Below are 7,500 nucleotides of genomic sequence, written 5' to 3' on the forward strand. Positions count from 1 at the left end.
ATTTTTCTAAGTCCCGACGATGGATAGTGAAGCTATAGGCGGCACTGGGACGAGCAAAGACGGCTGAAAAAGAGAGAAAGAGCGAAAGAAAAAAAGTTGGAAAAAATTTCTAAGTCCTAAAATTTCCAAGACCGGTTTTTGGTGGAGACCGGTCGGCAGTTGAGCGGGCGGCCCGGCCTGAGCTCAGGTGAATGTCCGGCAAAATTTCGGAAATCAACTTTTTCGTACAGTTACTGCCCGGAACATCCACTACTTTCCTATATAGGGAAGAGGTTGTCGAAAATGAAAATTGAAAAAATTTTCTAAGTCCGAAAAATTGAAAAATTTTTCTAAGTCCCGACGATGGATAGTGAAGCTATAGGCGGCACTGGGACGAGCAAAGACGGCTGAAAAAGAGAGAAAGAGCGAAAGAAAAAAAGTTGGAAAAAATTTCTAAGTCCTAAAATTTCCAAGACCGGTTTTTGGTGGTGACCGGTCGGCGGGTGTGATGGTAAGCCCCGCCTGAGCTCTGGTGAAAGCCCGGCAAAATTTCGGAAATCAACTTTTTCGTACAGTTACTGCCCGGAACATCCACTACTTTCCTATATAGGGAAGAGGTTGTCGAGAAAGAAAAAGTTGAAAAATTTTCTAAGTCCTAAAATTTCCAAGACCGGTTTTTGGTGGTGACCGGGCGGCAGTTGAGCGGGCGGCCCGGCCTGAGCTCAGGTGAATGTCCGGCAAAAATTCGGAAATCGACTTTTTCGTACAGTTACTGCCCGGAACATCCACTACTTTCCTATATAGGGAAGAGGTTGTCGAAAAAAAGAAAGTTGAAAAATTTTCTAAGTCCGAAAAATTGAAAAATTTTTCTAAGTCCCGACGACGTGGTAGTGACGTGGTTGGCGGGACTTGGACGTATAAAGGCCGATGAAAAAAAATGGAAATGGAAATGAAAATTTCTCGATTTCCGACGACGGTGTTTGGCAACGACTCTCTCGCCCGGCCACTGGTCGGCGCGAGAGAGGAGTGAGCGAGACCCGTCGATTCGAAAAGAGAAGCCGTCACACCGTCGAGGCGTGGCGGCTCTCAAGTGGGTTGGTCGGGCGTGTCGTGATGACTCGCGACCGTAAAAAATTCCCACTCAAATTCTCCCATTTCCGACGACGGTGTTTGGCAACGACTCTCTCGCCCGGCCTCTGGTCGGCGCGAGAGAGGAGTGAGCGAGACCCGTCGATTCGAAAAAAAGCCGTCACACCGTCGAGGCGTGGCGGCTCTCAAATGGGTTGGTCGGGCGTGTCGTGATGACTTGCGACCGTAAAAAATTCCCACTCGTCGAAAATTTTCTAAGTCCCAACTTTGAAAACGACGGTTCCTGAAAGTCGGCTGGCGGTTGGATGGGGCAATGTCCCCGTCCAATCGCTAAAAATGAGCCGGAAAACGGAGACATTATGCGGCGGAACATTAGTGGTTTTCCTTAGTATAGAAGAGGTCTCGATTCCTAAACTCGGAAAAATTTTCAGAGTCCCAAAAATTTTCGAAGTGTCGAATAGTTTGGTTTCTCGAATTGAAAATTTTTTTCAAATTTGCGACATTACGACAAGCAGCGATTGTAAAGCCCGGTCCAAATTTTTCAAACGAGTCTTACTTCTTGTTAGTCCGCCTGGCCGATACCAAAGAATGGCCGACCGTCGACTATCGGGCGAATAGACGGGTGAAAGAAATAAAGTCGAAGCCGGTGGTTGGATAGATATCGAAGGGAAGGCGAAAGAGGCGAAAAGGAAAGCGCGAAATTTCTTTAGTAGCTTCGACGCAAAAACTTTGGTATCGACGGGGAGCTTTGGGAAATGAAACGAAGACGCAGAATGGGAAGTTGTCCGGTTCGGCGTTAGTTGTAGTTTCATTTCCACCGTAGCTGAGCTCCTTTCCGCCCGCCACTTCACATGATTTTAGTTTCGATTCCGTTCGATCGCGCTTGCACTGTCTTTGTTTTTTTTTCACTGCTTGGATCGCGGCTTTGCTCTAACCAGTTTAGCCCCATGCGATCAAAAAGTCTTAAAAAAAAAAACCGTTGAACGGAGACGAACTCGATGAGCTGTCGGTGTGTGAAATATCATTCCTTCGGTAAAACCGTTTTCGAAATTTCCGATGGTCGGTATATGTAAAAATATATCCGAACCGCGATGTGGACGGGAATTCAAACGCCCGCTTCACCGATTGGTGCGACAGCTGAGAAGCTCGTCACTCGATCCAACGACTCTTGGTCGAAAAGTTCAGAAGAGGTGCGCGCGTCAAACATTTTTTTGGTTTCGGACGTTTCGTTTCTTCGGCACGTGTGGTTTGTCTGTGGCCGTCTGTGAGAGAAATCGGACGCTTGTTCTTTGTTATTTTACCGTAACAAGACAAGACGGGAAAGATTCTTTCTTCCAAACTTACGGCATCATAACCATCAGCGTTTACCGTCAGCGACGATACGGAAGAGAAAAGAAAATGGTGCGCGTCTTTTCACTTTTTGACACCGTATCAAAAAAAATTACCGTTCAGGCGGAAATGTGTGTGTGTGTGTGTGAGCCGAGAGATAAAAAATAAAAAAGCCACCAAACAGAACGCTTTCAAATTATTTCGTGCGGCGTGCGCATATTTCACATTTTGCCGTTTGACGGAAGCTCGTTGTGTGGAACACAGAAGTGGAGATGGACGGAGTTGAAGGGGGGCGAAGACGGCCCGGTCGGACAAAGTCAAGAGATTGAAATATACGAGAGAATTGGGTGGAAGTGATGGCAAATCTATAAAATTCAAAAATCGGATGAGATGCGAGGACCGCAAAATGTGGCGTCGACTCTGACTCTCTTTTACTACGAACTTCCCTTCGACGGAAGATATCGAGAGCTGAGCTGAGCGCCCGCTGAGTATGGCCGGCGTAATTACAAACGAGTTACGGTTGGAGCTATATCGATTGTACGTATCCCGAACGTTCATCGAACAAGCCAGATCAACTCGGCGCCCGGTAAGATGTACGCTCAGTTATGGCCATGACACACGAAGGGAGAATTCAAACGGCTGTGAGTGTACGGCCCGCCCGGAGTTGTGTGTAGGCAGTGACCTCTCAAGAAAAAACGTAAAAAAATTTTTTTTGACAGTCACCGGTCTGCGACAAGTAATCAGTACGAAACTTGGGTGCAATGCAAAAAACATTTTGAGAATCCTTGCTTGACAACAACGAATCTAACACGATAAAAAAACGATCCCCATCGGTGTACCGCTTGCTTTTCTCGCGCTTCGGCGCAGAATCGCTTATTCAGCTGCCCTTGGAATATGTTCGTTTCGTGCATACTTGATCTCGGTCATTCTTCGGTGAACTCTTAAAGAATTGCGCACTTTTATAGGGGTAGTCTGGTTGCTTGTCTCGACTTGAAATGATTTGTTTTTTTCCGCCCATGACTTTCTATACGATGCCTCTATGCTGGCCTCTGACCGCGGTTGTTCCGAGTTTTCTCTTTCTCTTCGAAAGTCTTTGCGGAAAATTCTGCCTCGTGTGACCGTTGAGCGGTGAGGTGTGTGTGTGTGTGTGTGTCGTGCGGGGTGATGCGAGAGTGTGCCTCGGCGGTGGAAAAATAAAAATAAAACTCTGAGCCCACAAAAATTTAAAAGATGTATGCTTGTCAGCTTAGTAAAGCAGGCTTGACTTATGAGCATACAGCACGCCACATATGACCGTCGAAAACCGTAATACGGGAAAAAAAGTTGATGAATATATCAAGACCGGTCGAATGAATCCGATTCACTTTGGGCTCATAGACCGTTGAATGGTCTTTGACTTTGGAAATTGAAATGAAAAAAATCCAACAAACGGATCGGATCGGTGTTTCTCTTCACTGGGACTCGCTGTGACACGCCAGGCGTTGCGATCAAAAATTTTAGTTTCCGAAGAAAAAGAAAAAAAACGAAAAACGTGTTGATTTGGTGTGTGTTTGGTGATGCGTGGGCGAAATAAAAACCCGCAACTCGCCGGATGCATATCAAACAAACATACACGAAATACCTGGTTGATCCTGCCAGTAGCATATGCTTGTCTCAAAGATTAAGCCATGCATGTCTAAGTACAAGCCGCTAGACGGCGAAACCGCGAATGGCTCAATAAATCAGTTATGGTTCCTTAGATCCACTCCATCCTACTTGGATAACTGTGGTAATTCTAGAGCTAATACATGCACTCGAGCCTCGACTGCGGGCTTTCGGGCTCGCAGAAGAGGTGCTTTTATTAGATCAAAACCAGTCGGGGCCGGGCTTTCGGGCTCGCGCACCGTACCAATTTTGGTGACTCTGGATAACTTCACGCCGATCGCACGGCCTTCGCGCCGGCGACGTATCTTTCAAATGTCTGCCTTATCAACTGTCGATGGTAGGTTACGCGCCTACCATGGTTGCAACGGGTAACGGGGAATCGGGGTTCGATTCCGGAGAGGGAGCCTGAGAAACGGCTACCACATCCAAGGAAGGCAGCAGGCGCGCAAATTACCCACTCCCGGCACGGGGAGGTAGTGACGAAAAATAACGATACGGGACTCTTCCGAGGCCCCGTGATTGGAATGAGTACACTTTAAATCCTTTAACGAGGAACCATTGGAGGGCAAGTCTGGTGCCAGCAGCCGCGGTAACTCCAGCTCCAATAGCGTATATTAAAGTTGTTGCGGTTAAAAAGCTCGTAGTCGGATGTCTGTCTTCGGCCGGGCGGCGCCGCTCTGAATCAAGGGTGTTGCGTTTCACGCTCTGGGAGCCCGGGTGTCAAAGCCCGACTCTCTTCACGGTCGGACAACATCGCCGGAGTGGTGGTCGGTGCGTCGTTGTTGTATCTGCGGCCAGAGTTGGAAAGTTCTTTCGGGTTCTTTTTTAAATTTTGGTCGTAGTTGACTCGATTCGCTCCACCCAGTCAATCGTTCGGGGTGCCCTTCACCGGGTGTCTCGGGCGGCCGGCAACGTTTACTTTGAACAAATTAGAGTGCTCAAAGCAGGTGTATCCCAACGCCTGAATATCGCAGCATGGAATGATGGAATAGGACCTCGGTCCGATTTTGCTGGTCTTTTACTTTTGGACCCGAGGTAATGGTCAATAGAGACGGACGGGGGCATTCGTACTGCGGCGACAGAGGTGAAATTCTTGGACCGCCGCAAGACGAACAACAGCGAAGGCATTTGCCAAGAATGTTTTCCTTGATCAAGAACGAAAGTTAGAGGTTCGAAGGCGATCAGATACCGCCCTAGTTCTAACCATAAACGATGCCAACCAGCAATCCGTCGGAGTTACTCCAATGACTCGACGGGCAGCTTCCGGGAAACCAAAGTCTTTGGGTTCCGGGGGAAGTATGGTTGCAAAGCTGAAACTTAAAGGAATTGACGGAAGGGCACCACCAGGAGTGGAGCCTGCGGCTTAATTTGACTCAACACGGGAAACCTCACCAGGCCCGGACACTGGAAGGATTGACAGATTGAGAGCTCTTTCTTGATTCGGTGGGTGGTGGTGCATGGCCGTTCTTAGTTGGTGGAGCGATTTGTCTGGTTAATTCCGATAACGAACGAGACTCTAGCCTGCTAAATAGGTGACGGGTTTTATCAATTGAAACCGAAGGGAGTACGGAGGCGTCGGGATCAGGTGGCGGCGATTCGGGTCTCGGTGGGACTGGTTCCTTTAGTGAGGCAATCTCTCGGCTTGGTTTCGTTGTGCTTTGTTCGTCGGGTGTACGGCCTTCACGGGTTGGTTGCCTGGCGGATGAGGTATGGCGGGGCTTTGTCGGGAATGTCTCGCGGGGGCTGGCTCTATTGTTATTCGGTCGTCGTCATCCCCGGCGATACCTTCTGCTCTCGCGTCCGTCACGCAGTCTTCTTAGAGGGACAAGCGGCGTCCAGCCGCGTGACAGTGAGCAATAACAGGTCTGTGATGCCCTTAGATGTCCTGGGCCGCACGCGCGCTACACTGAAGGAATCAGCGTGTTTCACTCTCCCTGTCCGAAAGGACCGGGTAACCGCTGAACCTCCTTCGTGGTTGGGATTGGGGACTGCAATGATCCCCATGAACCAGGAATCCCTAGTAGGCGCGGGTCACTAGCCCGCGTCGATTACGTCCCTGCCCTTTGTACACACCGCCCGTCGCTACTACCGATTGAATGATTTAGTGAGGCCTTCGGACGGGCTTGTCGGGGTGCCGTCGAGTGGGGAGCAATCTCTGCCCGTGCGGTGCCTACCAACGGCGAGACTGAAAGATGGTCGAACTTGATCCTTTAGAGGAAGTAAAAGTCGTAACAAGGTTTCCGTAGGTGAACCTGCGGAAGGATCATAAACGAACAAGACAAATGTTTTGCGCATATGGCTTTGGTTGAGCACGAAACAACTAAAAGTTGCAAAACAAAAAAAACCCCATCAAAAGTCTTTCGGCGTAAGACATCGTATGAACTATGTGTGGGTTGACGGAAGAAAATCATTTATTTTGAACGGGTATCAGGCGCTCTGATGCGCGGTGGTTTAAAGCGGATTCGCCTTTTCAAATTGATTTTTCTTTCCTCTCGGCTCAAAAAAAAACACAAAGTCTTTCGATTTGGTCTATGGCCGTGAGCAAATTCTTCCTGCTTCGATGGTGAATGTCTCTATAGATTCATTCGACCTTTAGCGGCGCTCACAGTGTTGACGTTAGTAGAGTGAAGAATACGATAGCCCGCCTGGGCCGCGAGTACCGAAGGAACAATAAAGGAGATTTTATAAAGTCTTAGTCCCTAAATCAAACACTTTGAAAAATAAAAACTCGGTGGATGGAGAGTCGGAAAAAAAAAAAAAAAACATCAAGATTTTGAACGGGTATCAGGCGCTCTGATGCGCGGTGGTTTAAAGCGGATACGCCCAATCGAAATTGTTTTTTTTTTGTTTCTCTCTTCGTCTTCGGGATTTTTTGATTCTCGGTGGGGGACGAAAGTGTGAGACTTTACTCTGGACGTTCTTTTCGGGCGTAGATACTCGTGGTTGCGTGCGTGTGCGTCGTATAGACTAACACTCCAAAGCCCGACACTATGCCGTTGAAAACCGAATGTTTTTTAAGCTTGCCCTTCGCCCTCTCGATGAAGTAGGAAGAATTCAAAATCACAATAACACACTAAACCCAAATTCTAGTACGAGTGTTTATCGGAACATTTTCTTTCTGGCTTTCTTTCTCCGCCCTCGCATTCATTTGCTTGGGCGGGTTGGAGAAAAAGAGAGAAGAAAACGAATATGTCGTTTTATATACGACCCTGAACGGTGGATCACTAGGCTCGTGGATCGATGAAGAGCGCAGCAAAGTGCGCTAATCCATGCGAACTGCAGAACACATGGAGCATCGAAATCTTGAACGTAAATGGCGGCCCAGCTTCTCGCTCGGGCCACATCTGACTGAGGGTCGGTCGAATGATGAACGAACAGAGATTTTTTCAGTCTTGGTTTTGCATGTTGGGTCGCGGCGAGATTTATTTTTCACCCGGCCTGACCGCATAAAAGCTCCCG

The 7,500-nt window shown here is 48.2% G+C and overlaps 2 non-coding genes across 2 annotated transcripts; both read left to right on the forward strand.

Moving 5' to 3' along the window:
* The first annotated feature begins 4,015 nt into the window (after window positions 1-4,015).
* On the forward strand, window positions 4,016-6,310 carry LOC124319927. Its single transcript, XR_006913619.1, has one exon. It is a non-coding gene; the product is annotated as a small subunit ribosomal RNA (ribosomal RNA).
* A 936-nt stretch (window positions 6,311-7,246) lies between these two features.
* Window positions 7,247-7,399, forward strand: LOC124319923. The gene has a single exon (XR_006913616.1). It is a non-coding gene; the product is annotated as a 5.8S ribosomal RNA (ribosomal RNA).
* The last annotated feature ends 101 nt before the right edge of the window (window positions 7,400-7,500 follow it).

Source organism: Daphnia pulicaria, unplaced genomic scaffold (assembly GCF_021234035.1).
Source record: "Daphnia pulicaria isolate SC F1-1A unplaced genomic scaffold, SC_F0-13Bv2 h1tg000219l, whole genome shotgun sequence".
Classification (NCBI taxonomy): Eukaryota; Metazoa; Arthropoda; class Branchiopoda; order Diplostraca; family Daphniidae; genus Daphnia; species Daphnia pulicaria.